Here is a 12,163-nt window from a genome sequence, read left to right on the forward strand (position 1 = left end):
ACCACAGCTGAAATCCATCTTTTTATCTTGTTAGGTACCAAAAAATAGAAATTCACAATTTTAAAATAACATCACCCATCTGAAGTTGATCTCAGGCCTCTGACTCATAGACAGAATCATATCATGGCAGGCTTTTTGATATTGGAATTTTCTGTATTGCTGCCCAAAGATTCAATATAATATTGTATCATGATGAATATGGTGATTCAAAACCAGCATCTTTATTTAAAACAGCGTCTTATGACGCATGTGTAGTTCTATTTTAAAGCGGCGTCTCTGTTTTAAATATATCAGAGAATCCATGATGACTCCGAGCACACACAGCAATCATGAATTCATATTTCCTTTGTTTCAATTGTTCAGTTCCTCTTTTATCATTATTCTCAAATTCAACATGCTCCTCCTTCAGGGAAATTACACAGCCAACCGCCTAATCCCAGTCGTAGGTGAGAGCTATTCAGCGCTAGCAGACCAAATTAAACATCTGACTGAGATTGCTGAGAGAGACAGGACGCAGTCTTGTAACCAGTTCTCTATTTTTGACGCTTCTAAATAATTCATAGATAAAACAAAACACGGACAAATACCTCGAGACGTGTGCTACGCGGTGAGTTAATCCCACAAAATGAAATAGAACTTTTATCTTGCAGCTCAAATTGAAGCAATACTGTGATATTAAAGTGTGAAAGAGAACACAAACACTGCAACAAATTACAAAATGCCAGAGGGACCGCGAGCGGTATTACAGACGACGACCAGATACCGTTTCATTTTACAGTGTGGGACATGCAGTTTAATACTATCCTTATTGTCAATAAATTGTAACATGCAAGCTAGTTGGAGTCATATATCTGATCATGAGGAGGCGGCATGATGGGTTTTTGGGTTTCTGCACCGTCAGAGAATCACACAAGAAGAGCAGAATGAAAAGTTCTGAAGGTCTTCCTGAATCCTGAAGTGCCAGATTGTGTTTGGGCGTCAAACCTCCTGCTGTCTGCTCCTCGTTTAGAGTTTCCACTCTCACTGTGATCAAAAGCACTAATCTAAAAAAAGGAGGCATATCAGAGTGCAAATATCATCTTCATACGGCCATTACTTATTAATCTTTATGCTCATTCTGGAGCCACTAAGTCATGTCACCTGGATGTCCTCTGAAAGCAAATGGGCCGACACTTTGTATTGAATTACATGTGTCCCTATTTACTGGAAAAGCAAGTCTTGGAGATAACAAGAAAGGTGATATTTACTGTAGCCTGCAGCAGTGTGATGTGGCCTGCCAAGTCACAGCTCAGGTGGGCTGAGGAGCGATAGAGAAAGAGGCATTTAGACATCAACACTCACAAATAAAACACAAATTAGACGTGCTTAATTCGACCTATAGATATGATTGTTTCAGAGGTTTGCAGAGATTAGTGTGGCCTTCCTTTGTCACATGGGCTTTCTGATTATCAAAATCCTATTAAGGCAATTTTAAAGTTTTTCCAGTTTGGGCATGGTGGCAAAAACTATTTATGCACTTTAAATTCTGTCAAATAAACCATTGTGGCCACCGCTGAGAGGTTACGTTTTCCAGGAAATAAGCTGCTGAAGCAGCAAGAGCAGCAAACAATGAAGCTCCCAAAATTCAGGGAAACTGCCACAAACTGGAATATAAATAAAGTGAGGAATTTATTTCTACTTTATAAAGAGTGTTGAGACACCATTTAAATACCATGCATGGTCATTTTTAAGCGGTTGCTCAGCTCCAAAGATGCTTAATATCATCTGTGAGCAAGCATAAATGGGAATGATCTCGCTGGGTATGTGTTCAGATGTAAGCAACATTATCTGTAGGGTTTTCCCTCATCACAGGTCAGTAGGAGTCAGTAGCTAAAAAACACAAGTGACATATGTTTCTGCAAAGAGAAGGCATGTTATAAAAAGATTTGTTTTCTCTTACTGTGGTGCCAAGTCAAAGAATTTAGCTACACTGTGACGCACATTGATAGACCAAAAAATTAATATTAAGATGGACGGAGCAACAGCTGGCTGAGAGTGAAGCCAGAATCCTTAGAGCTACACCTGCTGACTAGCTGCAGCATGTATCATAAGCCCCGCCTCTTTAATGATAATAGATGGGACACTGATCAAGTTAAAATACATGTCAAATGTTTTATTTTAAAAAAATGTTGTGGTTAGTTTTTATCAAGATGATTAATAGTTAAATGTTCATCTTCCAAAGTCAGGTCAGGCATGGGAACGTATGCACGTTCAACACTTTGTCACGTCAGACTTAGTCCTGTTGTTCCACTCTGGCCTCTTGAAGGCCATCCTCCAGGCACCAAGTCTGAGGCCATGGTTCTCTGCTGGAAATCGGTGGGTTGCTCCCTCTGGATCAGGAGTAAGTCTTTGCCCCAAGTGAAGGAGATCAAGTATCTTGCCCGTTTTGCCACCTTACACCACTTTTTGCAACTTTAACACTTGTTTTGGCACTGTTTTTCCATTTTGACACACTTAACCCAAGTATACCACTTCATCCCCATCCATGCCACGTTTTTGCCCCTTTATAAACCACTTTAAACCTATTTTTGCTGTTTTTCACACTTTTTTACCTCTTAAAACAACTTTTTGCAACTTTTAACCAATTCTTGCTGTTTGTTGTCTGTTTTTAACACATTTTTTAATCTATTTTTGTCCTTTATCACCACTGTTTCTGACATGGGTAATGCATTTTGCCCCATTTTACTCCATTTCTGCAAAAGTTTTGCAAATATTTCTTACTACTGTAAACTCATTTTGGCTCATTGCTTTGGTATGGAGTCTGACATTGCTATTCATCTTGTTGGTAACTTTGATAAGAGTGGTTATTATCTAGGTTACAAATAAAATATGGTTACAATGGGCCATAGAATGGGCCAATTTGCCTTGGTCCTCGTCATTACTTTAGAAAAAAATACAAGAAACAACAGTATAGAAGCCTAAAAAGCTGGATATGACACTAGACGAAGGCATGACAAAAAAGCATGATTTACAGCTATAAATAAACATCCCAGCAAGGGTTCCAAAAGAAGAATTTTTGTTTACCTGATTGATTTTTTTTAATGAAACTGTCGATAACACACTCAAATGTGAGGATTTAATCCTTTTCCCTCTCAGTTACATAAAAGTACAGTGTCTTCCCCATTTTTGACTTCGTTCTGGGGGGGGGCTTAAAACATGCTTTATAAATCTTTCAGGGCATTTCTTCTTCATTTTACTGACATTTTTAGATCATAGATTTAATCCCTTTACCAAAGTAATGCCATGCAGATTGCAGAATAAAGAAATCAGTCCTCAGTTGTGGCCTTTCACCAGATGTTCATGAAGCTGAAGGGGAAGAACGGACAGAAAGACTCTGCTATGGTTTCAGGATGGGCAGATGAAATCTTTTGGATGTGGTTGTTGTCAGATTTGGTCCTAATGTAAATTAGCATTTGACTAAGAGTTAATGTAGTTCTTTGGTTTCCCGCATTAAGCACTTTATTTACACTTTTTCAACACTTGAAAAAGCACCAATGCTTTCCTCATGGGATTCTGCTGTGTTTTAAATCAGCCTTTATTGATCTGCAGCGGAGCAAATGAGAGTTTATGTCTTTAGACTGTGATATTTGGCTGTTTAATATTCATATTTCTGACACAATGACCTGTGTTACATTACATCCATGTTTTACTTCATCCTAATCTGTGGCTGTGAAACATTTAGAGGCAGAGATAGAGCAGCATACGAATGAGAGCACTTTATGGTTAATAGACTGTTTTGATCATCATATATAGGACTTGGGAAACAGGTGCAGATGAAACAACTGGAACACATGGTGCAAGCCAGAAGCTCAGCACACCTGTTCCCTTCCTGCTAAACAGCCTCGCAGCGGATCGTCTCTGGAGCACAAAATAACTTCAATCTCTCTCGCACAGACACACACGCACAGCGCACATTTCTCCAATTCTAATAGCACAAAGATGGAGAACAGACATTTGTCCCTTTTAGGGCCAATAGCAATGGTGATAAATGAAAGCAGGACTCTTTCTCTCTGCTGCTGGAAGATCTTAATGCGTTTTCCTTTGGTCTGTGTAGACAGAGCGCTCCGCAGGGAGGGAGGGGAGGATAAGTAACTATAGGAGGTGGTAATGGTGTTGGTATCGGCTGGTGTTGTTTGCCCTAGCTGTATTGAAGCGATGGTCCCCGAGGAGCCTGGCACAGGGAGCTGGGTTTGTCAACCTTGTCTGAGGGACTTAATATGAAAACAACACTAATGAGAACCATTTCCATTGCTCTGTTTATTTTCAGAGATGCATTGAGCGGGGCATGCACACGGCTCAGTGATCGCACGTTGCATTGCATTCATTATGGGGCCCTGGATGGGCTACTGATACATTACACACAAACACACTTATAATTGCATTTTTTTTTATTGTTCGCTGCTACTTTTAATGCTGCTCTGAAGCAAAATGGGCTCCATCTGACCAAACACAATCATAAGGTTATGCATCTCCTCGACGTCTTTTATCCTTTTAGAAATTCTGACTAAAAGCTAAAAAATAAGACGCATTTAATAAGAAGTCTGCGACTGCAGAAAGAGACTTTATCTCTACCCATACAGTAGATTGTATAGTGTCTGAAGAGGTTTTCTCTTCATCAATAAATGACAAGCTTCAGCAGACAAGTATCATTTCCTCAAGCAAAATGAATCCTCCCGCGTCCATCTATTCACTCACAGACATGCCATTTTGAGAATCCCTCTAAAGTGACATTACTCTCGAGATTGAAACCACTATTTCATTGAGCAGAAAATTGCTATTGAATTTGGAGCTGAATAATTGGAAGCCATGTTCCGATGTAGTGCAGAAAAAAAAGGTAGAGTTATGTTTTACTGTCACACTCAAACCAATGACATTCTGAAGCTGAGCGGCACAAATGGTATGTTCGGGTATTGTTGGACGGGACATTGCTCTCCTTTGTATATGAGCCATAGCAAGCCAGGAGTTGGGAGGCAATTTGGAAAGGATGCAATTCACTTTGATTTGATAGAAGGCTGTGGATGGGATAAAAAAAAAAACATAAATATCAGCATTTCAAAGAAAGGATACAAGCACTCAGCTGTGCTGTAACATTTGCTGGATTTGTCAAAGCATGGACTGCAGATCAATTTTTAGTAAATACAACTTTGAAACAGGCTCAATTCTTTCATGTTTTTGTGCTTCTTTTATAGGACAGTGCAGGGGAAAACACACTACTAGTTTATATTTTAGTGCCATTACATAATTTGAAATTCAATTTATATCTTTTAAAAAGCCACATTAAGGCCAGAAACTATACTCCAGTCAGGGACACTCTTGTCGTATATTTTAACACTTTACAGCAAAACGGATATGTAGTTTTACATGGCAGAGAAGGCTCTGCTAAAAAGATGGGTTAGTCAAGCAGCGTGCTTTGACTTTCCAAGGCTAGAAAACCCTATATGGATGGACAAAATAAAATTAGTTCAAATGCAATTGATCCATAGTAGCATGAATCTGAAAAGGGGATGCAACAAGCTTTATGCTATAAAGGAGGAGGCTGGGGTGGAGGAGGTGAAGCTTTTTCTAGCAACAGTGTGGTGCATCAGCATTAACCGGAGCCAGGATTGGTGAGAAGTACATCATATTTAACCCTCAGGCCCCACTTTATTTACATAATGCCACTTTTTTTGTTTGTTTGTTTGTTTGTTTGTTTTTACACAAAAATGAATTATTTTCAATTTGATAAATGCAAAGCAGATCTTTTTGTGCAGAGATTATCAGTCTGGGATATGTCAATGATTAGCACAAACATTAATTTTGACGGACTATTAAGTCTTGTGTAATCACAAAAAATAAAAATAAAAATCAGTCTCCCCACTGTTATATCCGATCAGTTCAAACAAGCTCATTATCTCCCACCATGCCTCTCTGCAAACATTGAAAAATTGCAAAATTTAGCAAAATTTTTTTGTGAGCAAATATTTTTACGTCTGAATGACAGAACTACAGAGGAATTAACAGGATTTCTTATTTCTGTATTGCAATGGCAGTAGAATGAAAATAGGATAAGTAGTTTAAGTAGTTTAAGTCAGTAAGGCTTAAAAGGGCTTTAGGAGGGAGAGTGTCAGTTTTTTGTCTACACAGTGGAAAATTCTGTCAACACAGTGTGAATAATGAAATTTCAAAAATTCATTAAAAAATGAACATCTTTGTCAAATATCATCATCTTAGCATGATAACTACCAAAGTTAGGGCAAAAAATACAATAAAAAAGCCCTAAAAGGGCTCCAAGAGGGCCTCAGGGTTAAATACACCACTGTGAGAGGAAGAGATGTGATTGGCTGTGAGAGCTGGGAGTTGATAATTGGGAGCAGCTGGCCATCAGCTGATCACAGCTGGGCATATGAATACTGTGTCCCGCATGAACTTAGGCTAAGCTTCATTGTATTTCACCAAGTATATATGCAAGTGGGCCCAGGCACAGATCGATGTTACTAGTGTTAAAGCAAGCCAGGGCGGGAGAGAGGAAGGAGCAATAGTGCGACGACATGGTTCAAATTAACTGAGCCTAATGTGAAAGTAACCTTAGGGCACTTTCACATTAGGCCCAGTTGTTTCGAACCGCACTGCAGTGTGATTCCTCCCCCTCCCGCTTCCCCCGCTGGCTTGCTTTCACACTAGCAACACTGAACCGTGCCCGAGCCCACTTGAGTATTTACTCCATCGAAACAGCAGGTGGCAGTGTGCACATAGCTGGTTTACAACCCCACCAAGGAGGAGAGAGAAGAAGAAGCTACCATGGCAACAACTGGGGTCATGACCTGAGCGAAGATTGCTTTTGTTTTGGCCCGGCAAAAAGTCCATCCTGCAGCCATGGATGATTTAAAATCACTTTTTAAGATACCAGCAACTTCGCTCTTCATATCTCAGAGGATTAAATGGGCTCGCGCTGCGCAGATACAGTGGTTTTGGAGTCGACAGGAGACTTTTATTGCCTTTGCACCTCCTCTCACTGACTCCAGCTTGTGTTCACCTCTAAGGTGAGTCACAGCAGACCGTTTATTGACTGGATTCTGATGATTTCCGCACTTTATTGATGAAAAAAGTGAACAAACTGCCGCGCTGTGGAAAAAAGATTAGCTTTTTTATTACATCATAGACAAATGTTCTGTTAATTCTTGTAGAGAAAGACTTGGTGTTCTGAACAATAAAAGCGGTGTGTCTAAATTGCAATTGGTCCCAGTACTGGAAATATTAGCATAAAAGATATCAGTTAAAATCTTACATTATGCATCCCTAATATTGGTGGAATATTCATTTCATAAGCCATTTCATTTGCTATATAGAAACATTTAGCACCCTTTTTGTATATCTGGTGCATGTTTGTGTGGTCATTGTAAAGTTATGGCTGCTCTTTGAAGTCTTAGAGAAGGAAAAATGCTGCCACACTGTAACTTCAGAGAAAAGTGGGTATTTCTGTTGATTCTCAGTCATCTCTGGCTCCAATAGTGACCACAGAAAGTGCCGCTGCAGGCTACCCATAAGCTACCCAGAGTCATATCTGATGGGTTTATTTGTCCCCTCAGACATGCACAAATGGTGTGGGTAGAGAGAAAATAGTACTGAGAGGATTGGCTAAGCTTTTTTGATTTTCTCAGTGAACATAAAAGCATTTTGTTTTAGTAGTAGGTGTAAAAATACAAATTAAATGTTTGTTATACATATAAAATGTAATGTTTGCATGCATGTTAATTAAAAATGAGGCTATATTCTCCTGATGTAGCCTCATGTCAGAGGCGTTTTCTCTAAATTCACATACACAAAAACACTCCCATTTAAGAGAAGAAGAACTGCTTCAGTGGCTCTTTATCTGTTTGCTGTATTTCTCGTGCTCAGCTTGGTGGCACTTCCTCTCTTCCTCCCCCCTCCCCACCCCTCCCTTCATCCAGTGATCGTTTTGTGAACCCGTTAGCCTGTCATTGGTTTAGAGACTCCAAATGACCCTGTGTTTCTGCAGAAGACTCATTCATCCCCTCCCTCTCCCTCCCCAGGCCACTGGCAATACTGATGACCGCCAGAAAGACACACATGCACAGACGCACACGCACCCTTTTCTTACAGACAGACATTAGCACACGCACATACGCACACACCGGCGCTGATGGCGGCTGTGGTTTGCTGGTGTAATGTGCTTTGTTGTGTGAAGGTATCAATCAGAGGGGAGCAGATTATTAGAGTGTCTGAAAGAGATCAAACAATGTTGCCGTCTGCACCCACACATGGCTGATTTACAGGCAGGCTGATAAAGTACTGCAGCTCTCTGTCAGGGGCTACATGACGGCTCGCCGCGCTCTTACGATAAATTATTGCAGAGGCCCGCGGTAATGTCTCTCCACCTAGCAACCAGCCGCCCCAGCCGCTGCCAGGGGAGCCCTGCCTCGTCTGCCATAATGGCACTGTGTCCGGGGTCAGCAGTTACTGTATCGTAGCAGGGTGGGAGGGATAAGTACACACACGTATATACACACAGACACACGCTTGAATGCGCGCACTTGTTTCTCGTTTGTCTCCACACCTGCCATTGGAAGCAATGCCAAAAGACACTCAGGGATGACTACAGGAGGACGGAGTGGACACAGGGGAGGTGCTGATGTCTCGCTACAATCTTGCGGTGGAGCAACATTTTGAAAAAGTGACGCCAAGGATCCAAACAAGACGGTGCTGAGAGAAGAGGGGAGGCCATTATCAAAAAATAAGGCTTGGCAGAAACATTAAAGAAGTCCATTTGTAACAGTAAGTCTAATATGTGATGGGCTAAGAGGCGATTCTACAGACACATTCCTTCATACTAAGCTACCTCTGTCTCTGTCCTTATGTTAGCATGAAGGCCTCTAGATGAACTATCTCTGCCTGGATGAAGATAACGATGTTCCTCTGTGAATGATTCCCTCGTCAGTTTAAAAGATACTCAAATGCAGACAGACCAACTAGTCTAAAGGTAAGAAAAGAGTCAGAGTACTGTCATGATTGAGCACAATTCATATAAACTGTCAGCAGCTTATGCTGGCTACACACTAGACAATTTTCAAGTCTTAATTTTAAAAACATGGGAAACTGATATTTCGACTGTTTTTTAGCAGTAAATTTGTCCAAATGCACACATTAGATGACTCAGCTACATCTCAGAATCACACCCCTGATGTTTATATTAATTATTTCAAAGTGGTGATTCCAAAGACACAAGATGTAATAGACAGTCAGATGATTAAATGTTTTCGATTGGTACGTTTACTTTAAAATTGGTACGACCTACTTTGTGTACTTGTGGATTTGTGTTTACACACAGGGATTATTTCTGCTAAATGTTCCAATTTATTACCGTCATGGCAGCTGTATGTGTGCAGCACTTTGAGTCAAAGACAAATTTCCCAGAGGGATCAGTCAAGTGCATCATATGGTACTGAATCACATTGCATCATGTGTTCATGTCATATTGAAGCATATTGTATTTTACAGATTGTATTCTATCAAATTCTATTGCATCAAATTACATATTGTATTGTATGTCCATGTCATATCAAATTATATCGTATCGCATTGTCATATTGATTGCATCCTATCATATTGTATAGTATCAAATCATATTGTATTGTTAGTTCATATCGTATCGTATCCTATCTAACTGTATCATATTCTGTCTTGTCATTGTATTGTATTTTTGTATCATATCATATCAAACCACACTGTACTGTATGTTCGTATTGTATCATGTAAAATCGTATTGTACTGTATTGTATCAGATCATATTGTATGTACCATATCTATCATCAGAGGTGGAAAAAGCACTAGACTATTGTAGTCAATTAAAAATAAAGTTACTTTTGATAAAATTTACTTACGTAGAAATAAAAGTACTGGTCTATAAATCTACTCAAGTAAAAGTAAAAAGTCTTTTAAAATTTACTTAAAGTACGGAGTAGAAACTTTTGATACCTGAGGAGGTTATACAGTAAAATATGATCTATGTGTGAAATAACTACAAGGGAATATGAATCCATAATCAGGTTGTTTGTTATAAGATGAGACTCAACCTTTAGTCGAATGCAACAGCCGTCTCAGGATGAAATGTGGAATTATTCTCTCACTACTGACTGTCATGTGCTCTGAAAGTCAAACTTTTGACCATTTTCCTGTTGGCAGGAAGCTAGAACCTCCTTGTTTTGAATTTCAGTGTTATTTTTTTTACTCAGTACTCAATGTTGTGTAAAATGTAGTGAAGTACAATACTTCACTCAAAATGTAGTCAAGTAAAAGTAAAAGCAGTGATCTTGAAAAGTACTCAAAAAACCTACTCAATTACAGTAACTTGAGTAAATGTAATTAGCTACTTTTCACCCCCTGCCTATTGTATTGTTTTGTATCATATCATATTGTTTTGTGTGTTCATGTTGTATTCTATTGTACTGTATCATATCCTGTTGAATCGTATCATATCATATTGTATCATATCCTATCCTATCCTATCCTATCCCATGGTTTTGTGTTGTATCATATCATATTGTATTGTAACATATTGTATCCTATTGCATCATAAGGTATTGTATCGTATTAAATCATATTGTATTGTTTGTTCGTATTGTATTATATCATATCATATACACTGTGTCAAATGTCCCAATCCTATCACATTGCATCAAATTGTATTGTATCATATCGCAATTAAGAAGACGAGCAGTTACACAAGATGTTCAACATGGTCAGCTGGCTGTTGGCCCTATTGTGGTTTGTCTCATAAATGAGACACATAAAGGCAACAGTGCTGTTGTCATAATTCCACAAGCTGGCAGTCTTTTTGAATGTTCCACCTGACGGGGGCACAGCTGTGTTTTTGTTCACTGCCATGTTTGTAACATGTAGGATTAAACACCCATGTGTAACATTCAGTTGATGACACTTTTCAGTCTGCTTGCAGTTATAATAAATATCAAACAAATGCAAATGATTTCAGATTGACTCAACCTAAAACAATGGCAATATAATAATCATATTCACGGCACACATTTGAGGACTCTTTGAACAAATCTGTCCCAAAACCAATCCTAAAATTCCTGAATGTGTAGTCAGTTGTTAGCAATGTTATTTGATTTACATTGCGGCTTTTATTCTAGCACTGCCAGCATTGGTTCTCTTGCCGGTTAACATGCACATGCCTGTGCTGTGGTGGCTCTGGTTGATATGCCAGTTTAGTCTGAGTCTACATTCATATTTACCTCAATTTTCTAGATCGAAATACTGCAAGACTTGTTGCTACTAGATGCTATCCTTTCACTGTGCTTGTTTACGTCCAGACAGTAGAGCAGGGGAACATTAACAAGAGCTACAACCTGTCTGTGGCTACAGCCCAAACAAGTGGCTGATGACTGTGCTGTGGTGGTAGCACATTTGAACAGCACTGAATGTCAACAGATTAAAAAACATACTAATTTGTTTAGCAGACTATTATTTCCTAAGCCAACTAGTGAGGGTGTCATACATGCACATCTCCAGTAACAAACAGCTCAAATCTTGTCTTTCTTGTTATAAACAATATGCAATGTGTGGTCAGTGCACTGATATTTGAGCTCAAAAATAAGGAAAACAAACGAGCACATTTTCATAAAAATGTCAGTCAGTATGAGGAGATGTGTTCATTATTTTATTTTGCGGAAGCATCTTCCTATAAAAGCTAAAACAACAAAGACGTGATGGGTTAGAGGAGGATAAGTTAAGTCTGCTCCTTCTCTTTTTATATGGAAGTGGAGCTGCAGTGTGGACATTATGCATCTGGCTAACATAACGACCTTCTTTTGCTTTGATTTTCCTTCTTAAATGCAAAAACTCAAACATTTCTGAGTGCATTTTTATAGTTTATGGTCACAGAATCTAAGCATAATTAAATAGTAGTTATACTACTCACATTAACACTATATTTCAATATAATACAGGCAAATGTAAGGCCTGAATTATTTGTAATTATTAAAAGTAGCTGCTCATACAACATGCAGATGTTATTTATTAAGTCTCTTGAAGAAATTTACTTACATTTTTTGCTTGTAGTATTTCAAAATAAGGGTGTAAATCCAGACATGTACAAATTAGAGCAAAA

The 12,163-nt window shown here is 39.0% G+C and overlaps 1 protein-coding gene across 8 annotated transcripts in view; it reads right to left on the minus strand.

Annotated features, from left to right (window-relative positions):
* LOC121517482 (teashirt homolog 2) overlaps positions 1-12,163 on the minus strand; it is a 235,374-nt gene that overhangs the window by 203,999 nt on the left and 19,212 nt on the right. For 7 of the 8 annotated variants that reach the window (XR_005992555.1, XR_005992556.1, XM_041799295.1 and 4 more), the window contains one exon: positions 1,248-1,297. The exons of the other annotated variant lie outside the window; for it this stretch is intronic. The gene's annotated coding sequence lies outside the window, so the exon portion shown is untranslated. The remainder of the gene's footprint in view (positions 1-1,247; positions 1,298-12,163) is intronic. 8 annotated transcript variants of the gene reach the window in all.

This window comes from Cheilinus undulatus, linkage group 11 (genome assembly GCF_018320785.1).
Source record: "Cheilinus undulatus linkage group 11, ASM1832078v1, whole genome shotgun sequence".
Lineage (NCBI taxonomy): Eukaryota > Metazoa > Chordata > Actinopteri > Labriformes > Labridae > Cheilinus > Cheilinus undulatus.